The sequence below is a fragment of the Chamaea fasciata genome, unplaced genomic scaffold, assembly GCF_029207755.1.
Source record: "Chamaea fasciata isolate MVZ Bird 193981 ecotype frontalis unplaced genomic scaffold, bChaFas1.0.hap1 SCAF_1, whole genome shotgun sequence".
Lineage (NCBI taxonomy): Eukaryota > Metazoa > Chordata > Aves > Passeriformes > Sylviidae > Chamaea > Chamaea fasciata.
In genome coordinates this window covers 101683974-101696026 of record NW_027094086.1, presented here as the reverse complement: position 1 = coordinate 101696026, position 12053 = coordinate 101683974, and the positions used below count along the sequence as shown (strand labels likewise).

The 12053-nt window shown below is 51.3% G+C and overlaps 1 long non-coding RNA gene across 1 annotated transcript; it reads left to right on the top strand.

Moving 5' to 3' along the window:
* The first annotated feature begins 6863 nt into the window (after positions 1-6863).
* Positions 6864-11766, top strand: LOC136294038 (uncharacterized). Its single transcript, XR_010722287.1, has 3 exons — positions 6864-7058; positions 8514-8615; positions 11462-11766. It is a non-coding gene; the product is annotated as an uncharacterized lncRNA (long non-coding RNA).
* Positions 11767-12053: the final 287 nt, after the last annotated feature.

Sequence of the window (12053 nt, the reverse complement as noted above, 5' to 3'; positions counted from 1 at the left end):
CGGAGGGGCCGTCAGAGTGAACACTCGCATTGTCTGTATTGGAGTCATCACTTGATGGTTCATCCACTTGCTGTCTTTCATTTTGGTCACCGTTTCCAGCTTGTCTGTCGGCTGGATTCTGCCTTTGCAGTCACAGGTCAGGACAAAAACACTTCACAGGGACCCAGCATACTCCAGAATCTGTGGATGCACACGCATACCCACGCGCTGAAGTGATAAGGTCATATGGACCTTCCTACTGCTGGGTAACTAAATTTCGCACCCGAACTTTTGCCCGAGGCTGATGTGTCTCGTCCAATGCCTGTAATGAAAGATGATGGTTCACCATAATAGGGTTACTAGAATTCTGTAGCACCGTAAGGTGATTGATAGTGTACAAAGCCTTTGCCAACCCCTGTGCGGGGTTTCACCCTGCATTCCCCGTTTTTGATTTTGAAGAACCCGCTTCAGAGTACCATGAGTGCGTTCTACAATAGCTTGCACAGTCGGAGAATGAGGGATACCGAACTTGTGTGACGCTCCCCACAGCTGCAGGAACTGCCGCACCTTCTGCGAGGCAAAAGCAGGACCATTGTCGGTCTTCACAGCAGAAGGTATGCCTAAAACGGCAAAGGCCTGACTCCAGTGGGCAATGACATCGCGGGTCTTTTCTCCAGTGTGAGCAGAAGCCCACATTGCAGAGGAGAAAGTATCAACAGGGACGTGCATATACTTGAACCGGCCAAACTCAGCAACTTGGGTAACATCCGTCTGCCAAAGCTCCAAGGCCCTAAGGCCTCTGGGGTTTACCCCTGCCGGTAAAGGCGCAGCCAGTGCATGACAGTCGTCGCATGATTCGACAATGTCATGAGCCTCTGCTGGCATCAGCTGAAACTGCTTTTGTAAGGTATATGCATTCTGATGAAAAAACCCATGCGATGCCTTGGCCTGCGTGAGTGTATCAGGCTGAGGTGCTACCCACACAGGGTTAGCCAACTTGTCAGCCCTCACATTACCTTCCGTGATAAACCCTGGCAGATTGGTATGGCTTCTAACATGCAGAACATAGAATGGATGAACCTGGGCCTGAATGGCACACCACAGGGCCTTCAGCAAATGAAACAGATCAGCATTGCTGACCTCCTTCAAAACTGAATGACTCAAACACTGTGCCATGTCAGCCACAGAAGCGGAATCCGTGACCAGATTGAAAGGTTGCTGGGAAAATTTTTGAAATGCCATGATGGCAGTCCTCAATTCAACCAATTGGGCAGATCCATCCTCATGACCTTCCAGAACCTGCCACCCAGATCCATCCTTCCAAGTGACAATGGCCTTTCCAGTCCATCCCGAACCATCAGTAAAGACAGTGGGTCCTTGCACTGGCTCCTGACTATTTCTGGGCCACAAAGAAATTTCTGTGAAGTTTGCCCCTTGCAATAGCTTGTGGCTGGGCAGATGATAAGTCATCTGCCCTGTAAAATTTTCCAGAGTGCCTTGCAGAGAAATACTGTTTGCAAAGCTCCATTCAAATTCGTCCCGTGGTACCAGGAGCACAATCTTTGCAGGATCTGCACCCATCAATTGCAAGCACTGTCGCCTGCATTTAATTATTAGCTGAACAATTAGCTCAAGCAATGTAGTTGCTGTCTGCTGTGGCTGATGGGGCAGGAAGACCCACTCCAGGACGTGCAAGGAATCGGACCATTCATCATTCCATTGGCCAATGACACCTGCAGGATGCAAATCCATAATGGTGATGAACACAATGACATCAACGGAGGGATCGATGCGATAAACTTGGTGAGCAGAAACAGCTCACTGAACCTCCTCCAGCACCTTACGTGCCTCAGGGGTCAATGTACGAGGCGACTTCAAATCGGAGTCTCCCTTTAACAAATCAAACAAGGGAGAAAATTGTGTTGTGGTGAGCCCCAAATATGGACGCAGCCAGGTGATTACACCCACCAGTTTCTGGGTGTCATTCAATGTTTTCACCGAATGCACAAATTGCACCTCTTGGTGTTGAACTGTTCGTTCCAGAATCTTGACCCTCAAATATTTCCAGGGAGGTTCCTGCTGAACCTTTTCTGGAGCCACCTGCAGTCCATGAGAATGCAAAGCAGCGAGTAATTGAGGCCGTATCCTCAGCAATTCATCCTGGGCGGGCACAGCCACCAATATGTCATCCATGTAATGATAAACATGAGCATCAGGAAACTGCTTGCAAACTCCAGACAAGGCTCTGGCCACGTACCATTGACATATCGCCGGGGAGTTGTGACACCCCTGGGGAAGCACCCTCCATTGATATCTCTGTGCAGGCTCAGCATTGTTAATTGCTGGCACCGTGAAGGCAAATTTCAGTTTGTCATCAGGATGCAAAGGGATTGTGAAGAAACAATCTTTTAGAACCATGATGAGGACCGACCAATTGGCGGGAAGCATGGTGGGCGATGGCATACCAACCTGCAACGCCCTCATGCCTTCCACCACGGCATTAACTTTTCGGAGGTCTTGTAGCAACCTCCATTTCCCAGACTTCTTTTTGATACAGAAAACAAGAGTGTTCCAGGGACTGGTAGAAGGCTCCAGATGACCCTGGTCCAACTGCTCCTGCACCAAGTCACGAAGGGCGACTAATTTATCTTGAGGGAGGGGCCACAGATGGGTTTGTCCACCAGCCACCGCATAGGAGGTGTGGGACACCCTGCGCCCTTCATTGCAGTGGCCCCCATCAAAAATCCATCCTGAGACACACCCCCCATGCAGCCAGAACATCCCGCCCCCAGAGATTGGTAGAAACCTCAGTTGTGACGTGAGGCCAGATCATGGCCATCTGTCCCTCTGGGTTTGTGATCATCACAGGCCTCTGGCTCACGTAGCAGTGCGCTGTTCCTGTCAACCCTGTGACAGACATCTGCACCCGATCCAAAGGCCATTCCGGGGGCCAGGCAGCAAGGGAAATGATCGTGATGTCCACGCCTGTATCGAGGAGCCCGCGAAGGCGGATCTCAGACGGCGTTGCACCAGGGACAGACAGCATACAGATCTTCTCAGGGCGGTCCTTCGTCATGACAGCAGTCCAGTATACCTGAGGTGGCCCCATAGATCCAAAACCGCCCTTTCCCCACAATCGGTTCTCTGCCCTGCGAACAGAAGACTTAAAGGGCACAAGTTGAGCAATTCTGGTTCCTTTGGGGATAGTGACGGGAGGGGTGGGTGTGGAAACCATAGCATGAATTTGTCCAGTAAAATCAGCATCGATAAGTCCCCCATGCACAATGATACCCTGAGAGATGGCACTAGATCTCCCCATAAGGAAAGCACTCATGCCATCACCCAAGGGACCAAAGGCATCTAAGGGTGTTGGGGCTTAGGTTTGTTCCTTCTTTCTCTAAAGAATTTTTTCCCCACAAGTTACCAAGGAGACCAAGTGTTGGATACTTGAGAGTACTTAACCGAAACAAAGAGGTGGACAAAAGGTGGAAGGGGGAGATAACGCAGGTAAAAGACAAAGCTTGAGGCAGCTGCGAGCTTTTCTTTTTCCGGCGTTCGGGGAGACGCGTGTCTGCCGCTCCTCGAGGAGCTCAGCCACCGCAAAGCACGCCGAGCGGAGAACAGCTGTTGCTGGCTGGAGGAGTTTCACTGTGGCCAAAGGGATCCAGTCCTGGGAAATCTACTATCACTGGGTCGGCCTGAATCCGGAGTTTTCCCGGCCACCCGCGGGGAGCTGGTCCAGGCCCTGCCTCGCCATCGGCTTCTTTGGCGCTGCTCCTCTTGCTACAGCGTGACCCTGCACCCCCTGCGCTGCCGGGACATCCTGCCCCTGCCTTCCGAGACACCCTGCCATCCCAGCTACCAGCCCGGGACTTTTCCACTGTTTCAGCTTGGTGCTCTGAGGATCCTGCAGGGACACGGAAACCAAACTGCCCTGGGTTTTGTGAAACAAAGCCCTCAAGGTTCTTGGTACTGTTGTCGTTTGTCATTAATGCTGTAGTTGTTTGGTGGGGGGGGGGAGTTTTTTTTGTGTTTGTTTGCTTTGTATTACGTACTAGTAAAGAACTGCTATTCCTATTTCCCAAATCTTTGCCAAAGAGCCTCTGATTGTAATTTTACCTAGCAGATACCTGTCTTCCTAAACCAAGACAAAGGGAACCTTGTACACCCCGCGTCTAAGAGTCACAGAGTCTAAGACAACTGCTGCTGCTGTACAGACATCAAGCCCTGCTGAGCCACTGGTACTGGCTGTAAGCTGGCTAAGCAAACTTCCATTGGCTCCAGAGCCTGGAGAGAGACTTGTGTCTGAGCGCGTCTCCCCCTTGCGCTCTGCCTCCCGTTTCCCAAGCCTGGCAAAGGCTGACAATTAACATGAACCATCATCTTACAGACATCCGCAGTGTGATTTGGTCTTCCACACCGACCACACAAAAACAAGGGGAATGTCATCTCCTGCACTTTCTTTCTCTGTTTCTTGCTTGTCTGAGCATTTCCCAGCTTTCGCTGCCCACCCTGCAGCCAGGTCCAGGTTGGCTGCAGGGCGGCAGCCACGGTAGCCACTTTACAACCTGTGACATCCACCTTTGCGCAGGCCTCTGCCATCCGCAATACAGAAGGATCGCCCAACAAGGCCTCAATGATTTTCTTACACTCCGCGTTACTGTTACTCCTTGCAAGTTGCTTGAGTATAAGCTCCCTAGTAGTCAGATCTTCCACCTGCCTCTCCACTGAGGCAGTCAGTCTCCCTGCAAATTGTAAAAAGGTTTCCTCAGGCCCCTGAACCACAGTCACAAAGGAGGCCTGTGGGGCGGCCATCTCTATAGTCTGAACCATCACCACCATACCTGTTTTCAAGCACTGCTCAAGCACCAGGGAGTCAAGGGCCACCTGCTTCCTAGGATCAGCAAAACTGCCTATACCCAGCAGCTCATCCATCCCAATCACGTCTGGGATCCTGCTGACCCAATGCAGCGTTCTGCAGCACAACCCTGTGTGCCAATTGAGCCCATTTGGACTCAAAAACATCGTATTCAACAGGTGGAAAAAGAGCGTGAGCCAAGTCGTGAATATCACAAGGTGGTAGTGTATCAGAGCTAAAAACTCGAAGCACCTGCATGACATCCGTATAGCCCAACCCATGCTTACTGGTTGCATCACGAGCTCCATCAGGGCTTGCCATGATAAAGGCTGATGGGTGTTGCCAAGCGGACCTCGACTCACAGGGAACGCCTGGTAACCCCCTGGGGAAGGCGTCCACATTTGTCACGACCCGTCCCGAGGGCCCCACAGGAATAGGAACAGGCGCCCCCACCTGATATCGCAGTCCCTGCTGTGCCAGCAAGGCTAGTAACTTCACCTCCGCCTTCCTGTGGGCGCTGCGTCGAGTCATAGCCATTCAGCTCTTCAACTTTGTCTTTCACGTCCTCCCAAAACCTTCCATGGTCTCTCGGACGCACCGTCACCTGGCACGGGGGTAACGTCCAGAGACCCGCCAAGGCGGATCCATCACGAGACCTCTTGCCTCGAGGTGGCACCGGCCTCCTGGCGGCCGTATCCCCTCCTGTACCAAAATTGAATACCGCAGGGCCGGCACCTGCCGCAGCCCCAGTATCCGTGGAGAGCGACAGCGACAAGTCCGGAGCCTTCGCAAGCCCCGGTGGGGCATGCGAGCCCAATGTGGGAGGGAGGGGGGCCAGCCCGAGCCCCCCTCCCCCCCCCCGCGCAGGGGGGGAACGGGGTGCCGGGATGGGCGCAGCTGATGGAGCTGCAGCGCCACCCCACCCCGCCGCCTGAGACTCAGCTGACAGCGGGAGAAGAACCCGCAGAGGGGGCGGGGCGTGAGCAACATCACTCCCCGTGCCCTGCGGGGCTGACACAGGGAGGGGAGGGGCTGGCACCGCCCCCGGCATGGTCCCGCCTGTGGCGGGGAGGCCCAGAGAGGGCGCCGCCCGCTCCACGCGGGGCGGGATGGACTGCCCACCCACAGGGATCGGGTCCGACAGCAAGTCAATCAAAGCTCCCCCCTCTGGGGCCCCCACTGCCTGCACAGGCGCATTGGTTAGCGCAGCGCCAGGCAGGGCTACCCCTGGCTCCACCGCCGTTCCGAGGGGATATTTCGTGGCTATACCACAATGCGGACACTGCGTCGTCACCGCGTCCGGCTCCAACAAAGGCGCGTGCGGAGCCTGCGACCCCTTGCCCCCCCAATGCCGGAAAGGCGCAGAGGGATTGAGAGCCGCCTCCATTTCTCCGCCTCCTGGGCGCCAGAATGGGCGGAGCGGCCGGGGCCGGCACGGCCGGCTCCTCAAGAACTGGCGAGCCCCCACTTAGCGGCTCGTCCGCACGCCCCCTGGGGAACCGAGCTTGCCATCCACGAACGCGGCATCCCGGGGGGAAACGGGAAGCTCCACACCCCATTCGGACCCTGAAACCGCCTCGGCTTCCGAGAGGAGTTCCTCCTCCTCAGCCTCAGCGTCCGAGCCCGACAACCCCTCAAAAGAGCTGCCGGCACTCAGCAGGGCCCCAGAGTCCCAAAAACTCCTTAAAACAGTATCACACCATCTCCAGAGCACCGTCAGCTCTGCCGTGTCTGCATCGTAATTCGCAGACAAAGCCCAAATCAGATAATCACCAAGGCAACTCCAGGCAGTTTCTGAGATAGCCGTCACGGCATCAACAAAGAAGCCTTTTTCCTTTCCATAATAATATAAACACTGAAACCCTTCCTCAGAAACAAAACCCTGATTCTGTTCCAGTAGATCTCACCAAAAGGCGAAGACAGTAGCCTTGGTCCTGGAACTACGGGATACCACATTCGCAAAAGGCTATCTACACACAGCCCCGGTTACCTTAGAACAATCGCACTGACTCCACACACTGTAATTCTCACGAGCGGTCACCAGATGTCGCTGTTACGGACACGAAAGAACCACGCTCACCCGACAGGTTGAAGTGAGGAAAAGGAGACCGTTTTTTGTCGCTTGGGGTTTAAAAAGGATTTGGAGTTTGGTCCAGGATTGGAGGACAAAAGAGACACCTCTCTGACCACAATGGTCATCTCAGAAGTCCATCACACATTGGTATGTGAAAACAATCTACTTGCTTATGTTACATTCGTGAAAAACTCCACTAGAAATATGTAAACTGACATCAGAAGGCTGAAAAACAGGGCGACATGTGTGATGTCCGCGCTCTGCAGAAGCAGAGAAACTACCGCAGCATCGCAAGTGCGTCTCCAAGCCCGGGAAGCGAGAAATCGCTTTTTCGGCAGATCTAGTGCTCCTACCAGCTGTTTCATGTGACTTTGCTTGGAGCGGCAGTCCTGCGTGCTGTCCGTGCTCTGCAGAAGCAGACAAGCTCCCGCAGCAGCGCAAGTGTGTCTCCTAGCCCGGGAAGCGAGAAATCGCTTTTTCAGCAGATCTAGTGCTCGTGCCGGCTGTTTCTTGTGGCTTTGCTTGGAGCGGCAGCCCTGCGTGCAGTCCGTGCTCCGCAGAAGCAGAGAAGCTCCCACAGCAGCACTCGTGCATCTCCAAGCCTGGGAAGTGAGAAATAGCTTTTTCAGCAGATCTGATGCTTCTGCTCTGCTCTCCGTGCTCTGCAGAAGCAGAGAAGCTGCCGCAGCAGTGCCACTGCTTCTCCGAGCCCGGGAAGCGAGAACTCGCTTTTTCGGCACTTCTGGTGCTCCTGCGTTGCTGTCCCTGCTCTGCAGAAGCAGAGAAGCTCCCGCAGCAGCACAAGTGTGTCTCCGAGCCCAGGAGGCGAGAAATCGCTTGTTCGGCATTTCTGGTGCTCCTGCCAGCTGTTTCTTGTGGCTTTGCTTGGAGCGGCTGCCCTGCGTCCTGTCCGTGCTTTGCAGAAGCAGAGAAGCTTCCACAGCAGCGCAAGTGCGTCTCCTAGCCCAGGAACAGAGAAATCGCTTTTGCCACGTCTAGTGGTCTCCGAGGCTGTTTCTGTAGCTTTGCTTGGAGCAGCAGCCCTATGTGTTTTCCATGCTCTCCACAAGCAGAGAAGCTACCATAGCAATGCAAGTGCGTCTCCTAGCCCGGGTTACGAGAAATTGCTTCAGGGATATCTAGTGGTCTCGGAGGGTGTTTCTGTATCTTTGCTTTGAGCAGCAACCCTGCGTGTTTTCCATGCTCTCCACAAGCAGAGAAGCTACTGCACCATCAGAAGTGTATCTCCTTTCCTGGGAAGCGAGAAATTGCTTTCAGCAGATCTAGGGGTCTTGGAGGCTCTTTCTGTAGCTTTGCTTGGAGCAGCAGCCCTGCATGCTTTCTGGGCTCTGCACAAGCAGAGAAGCTCCTGCAGCATTGCAAGTGCGTCTCCTAGCCCAGGAAGCTAGAAATTGCTTTAGGCAGATCTAGTGGTCTCGAAAGGTGTTTTTGTAGTTTTGCTTGGAGCAGGAGCCGTGTGTATTTTCTGTGCTTTCCACAAGCAGAGAAGGTACTGCAGCATCACAAGTGTGTCTCCTAGCTCAGGAACAGAGAATAAGGAGCTGGAGAATGGTTCTGAATTTTTAGCTTTTGTTGTTGTAGGTGACTTCAGCTTGCCAGACATCTGCTGGGAACTTAACAGAGTAGGAAAGGACAGTCCAGGAACTTTTAAGAGTGTGTGGAGTACAACTTTTTTTGCAGCTGGTGAGTGAGCCCACCAGGTAAGGGACTATGTTTGACCTGTTATTTGCAAATAGAGATGGGTGGTGCGAGATTTAGTGGTTCGAGGTCGCTTGGGGCAGAGTAATCATGAAATTATAGAATTTTTGATATTTGGTGAAATCAGGAGGAACATCAATAAGACTTTTACGTTGGACTTCCAGAGGGCAGACTTTGGCCTGTTTAGGAGACTGATTCAGAGAGTTCCTTGGGAAGCAGCCCTTAAAAATAAAGGAGTTCTAGAAAGATTGGCATGCTTCAAAACAGAGATCTTGAAGTCCCAGGAACAGACTGTCCCTGTGTGCTGAAAGATGAGTCGATGAGACAAATGTCTTACCTAGATGGGCAAAGAGGTTTCAGAGGAACTTAGAAATAAAAAGAGGATGTATCATCTTTGGAATGAGGGTCAGGTCTCTCAGGAGGCATTTAAGGGGTTTGGCAGAGCATGTAGGAAACAAAAATAGGGAGGCCAAGGCTCGGTTTGAACTCAAAATAGCTACTTCTGTAAAGGAAAATAAAAAATGTATTTACAAATATATTGATGGTAAAAGGAAGAGTAAGACCAACCTTTGTTCGTTATTAGATGTGGGAGGGAACTTAGCAACTACAGATGAGGAGAAGGTGGAGGTGCTTAACGCCTTCTTTGCCTCAGTTTTTACTGGGAAGACGGCTTGTCCTCATGACAACTGTCCTCCTGAGTTGGTAGATGGTGTCAGGGAGCAGAATGGTCCCCCTTTTATCCAGGCGGAGGCAGTCAGACAACTCCTGAGCTGCTTGGATATTCATGAATCTATGGGCCCAGATGGGATCCATCCCAGGGTGATGAGGAAGCTGGCAGATGAGCTTGCAAAGCCACTCTCCATCATTTACCAACAGTCCTGGCTCACTGGTGAGCTTCCAGATGACTGGAAGATGGCCAATGTGACACCCATTCACAAAAAGGCTGGGAAGGAGGATCCCGGTAATTATAGACCAGTCAGCCTGACCTCAGTACCCGGTAAGCTTATGGAACCGTTTATACTGAGTGCCATCACACAGAACTTACAGAATGGCCAGGGTATCAGGCCCAGCCAGCATGGGTTTAGGAGGAATAGGTCATGTTTGACCAAACTGATCTCCTTTTATGACCAGGTGATCCACTTGGTGGATGTGGGAAAGGCTGTGGATATTGTGTATTTGGACTTCAACAAGGCCTTTAACACTGTCTCCCACAGCATACTCCTGGAAAAGCTGGCAGCCCACAGCTTGGACAGGAGCACTCTTTGCTGGGTTAAGAACTGGCTGGATGGCCGGGCCCAGAGAGTGGTGGTGAACAGTGCTGTATCCAGCTGGCAGCCAGTCACCAGTGGTGTTCCTCAGGGGTCTGTGCTGGGGCCAGTTCTGTTCAATATTTTCATTGATGACATGGATGAGGGTGTTGAGTCTTTCATTAGTATATTTGCAGAGGAAATTAAGCTGGAAGAGTGTTTTGATCTATTGGAAGGAAGAAAGGCTCTGCAGAGAGGCCTGGAACAGTTGGAAGGATGGGCAGAGTCCAATCGGATGAAGTTTAGTAAGTCCAAGTGCCGAGTCCTGCACTTTGGCCACAATAACCTCCTGCAACATCATAGGCTGGGGACGGTGTGGCTGAACAGTGCCCAGGCAGAAAGGGACCTGGGGCGACTGGTAGACAGCCTGCTGAACATGAGACAGCTGTGTGTCCTGGTGGCCAGGAAGGCCAACAGCATCCTGGCCTTTATCAGGAATGGTGTGGCCAGCAGGAGCAGGGAGGTCATTCTTCCCCTGTACTGGGCACTGGTGAGGCCACACCTTGAGTGCTGTGTCCAGTTCGGGGCCCCTCAGTTTACGAAGGACATTGAGATGCTTGAATGTGTCCAGAGGAGGCAACGAGGCTGGTGAGGGGCTTGGAACACAAGCCCTGTGAGGAATGGCTGAGAGAGCTGGAGTTGTTTAGCCTGAAGAAAAGGAGATTGAGAGGTGACCTTATCATTCTCTACAACTTCCTGAAAGGTGGTTGTAGTCACGTGGGGGTTGGTCTGTTTCTCCAGGCAGCAACTGACAGAACGAGAGGACACAGTCTCAAGCTGCACCAAGGAAAATATAGGTTAGATATTAGGAAGAAGTTTTTACAGAAGGAGTGATAAAGTATTGGAATGGTCTGCCCGGGAAGTGGTAGAGTCACCATCGCTGGATGTGTTTCAAAAAAGACTGAATGTGGTACTTGGTGCCATGTTTCAGTTGAGGTGTTAGGGCATGTGTTGGACTCAATGATCTTGAAGGTCTCTTCCACCCTAATCATTCTGTGATTCTCTGATTCTGTGATAACTAATGAAGATCTTGAGGCCCTGATGCCACTATTGAGAGGGAGATATCAGGCAAATTTGCTGCTTGAATTAATTGAAAAACAACAAAAGGCATTGACTGAAATTGCCACTGAATTGCGTAATTCCTTTGCAGATTGCTGGTCACCTGCTTTGCCATTGTCCATAGATGTGGTGAATAAAGATGCACATGCGATGGCTATACTGATGCAGCGAGATAGCCAAACTAAACAACCATTGAAAATCTTGGAATGGGTGTTTTTACCATACAATTTGAACAAAACCTTGACTACATGAATGGAGGCTATGACAAAAATCGTAATCAAGGCACAAAAACGGACACTGGAAATTGCAGGGATGGAAGCCCAAACTATTCTTCTTCTGTTAACAAAAGATTACTTGCAATGGTCATTGCAGAATTCTGACACCTTACAAGAGGCATTGTTAAATTTTCCAGGTTTCATCAGTACTCATTTTCCTCCTCATAAACCTTTTTCTTTGCCTCAACAGGTTGAAGAATTACCTTGGCTATCAAGGCAACTTTTAGAAGGCCTCATGATTTTTACTGATGACGGTTGAAAAACTTCCAAAGCAGGTCTCACTTGGCAGGATAAAGGCAAATGGCTCAGAGAAATTCTTGAGGGACCAGGAGATTCTTTACAGATTCTTGAGTTACACACAGTAATCAGAGTATTTGATAAATGGCCAAATGATCCTGTTAACATTGTATCTGATTCTCTCTATGTAGCAGGTGTTGTTGAACGCATGGAGCGAGAATTATTAAAAGAAATTCAAAACCAAGGGTTGTGGCAACTCTTTAGGGAACTGTGGCAGTTACTCAATTCTCATTAACAGAATTATTTCATTACCCATGTAAGGAGTCATTCTGGCTTGACAGAAGGTCTGGCCTTGGGAAACGAGAACGTTGACCAATTAGTAGCAACACTTTGGACCTCTGCCTCTCCTAACATTGCTAAGTTCGGTCAGGCTAGAAGGTCTCATGAGTTTTTCCACCAAGGTGCAAAGGTGCTACACAAACAATTTGAAATATCATTACAGGATGCTCAAGGAATTGTCACAACTTGTCCACAATGTCAGGGTA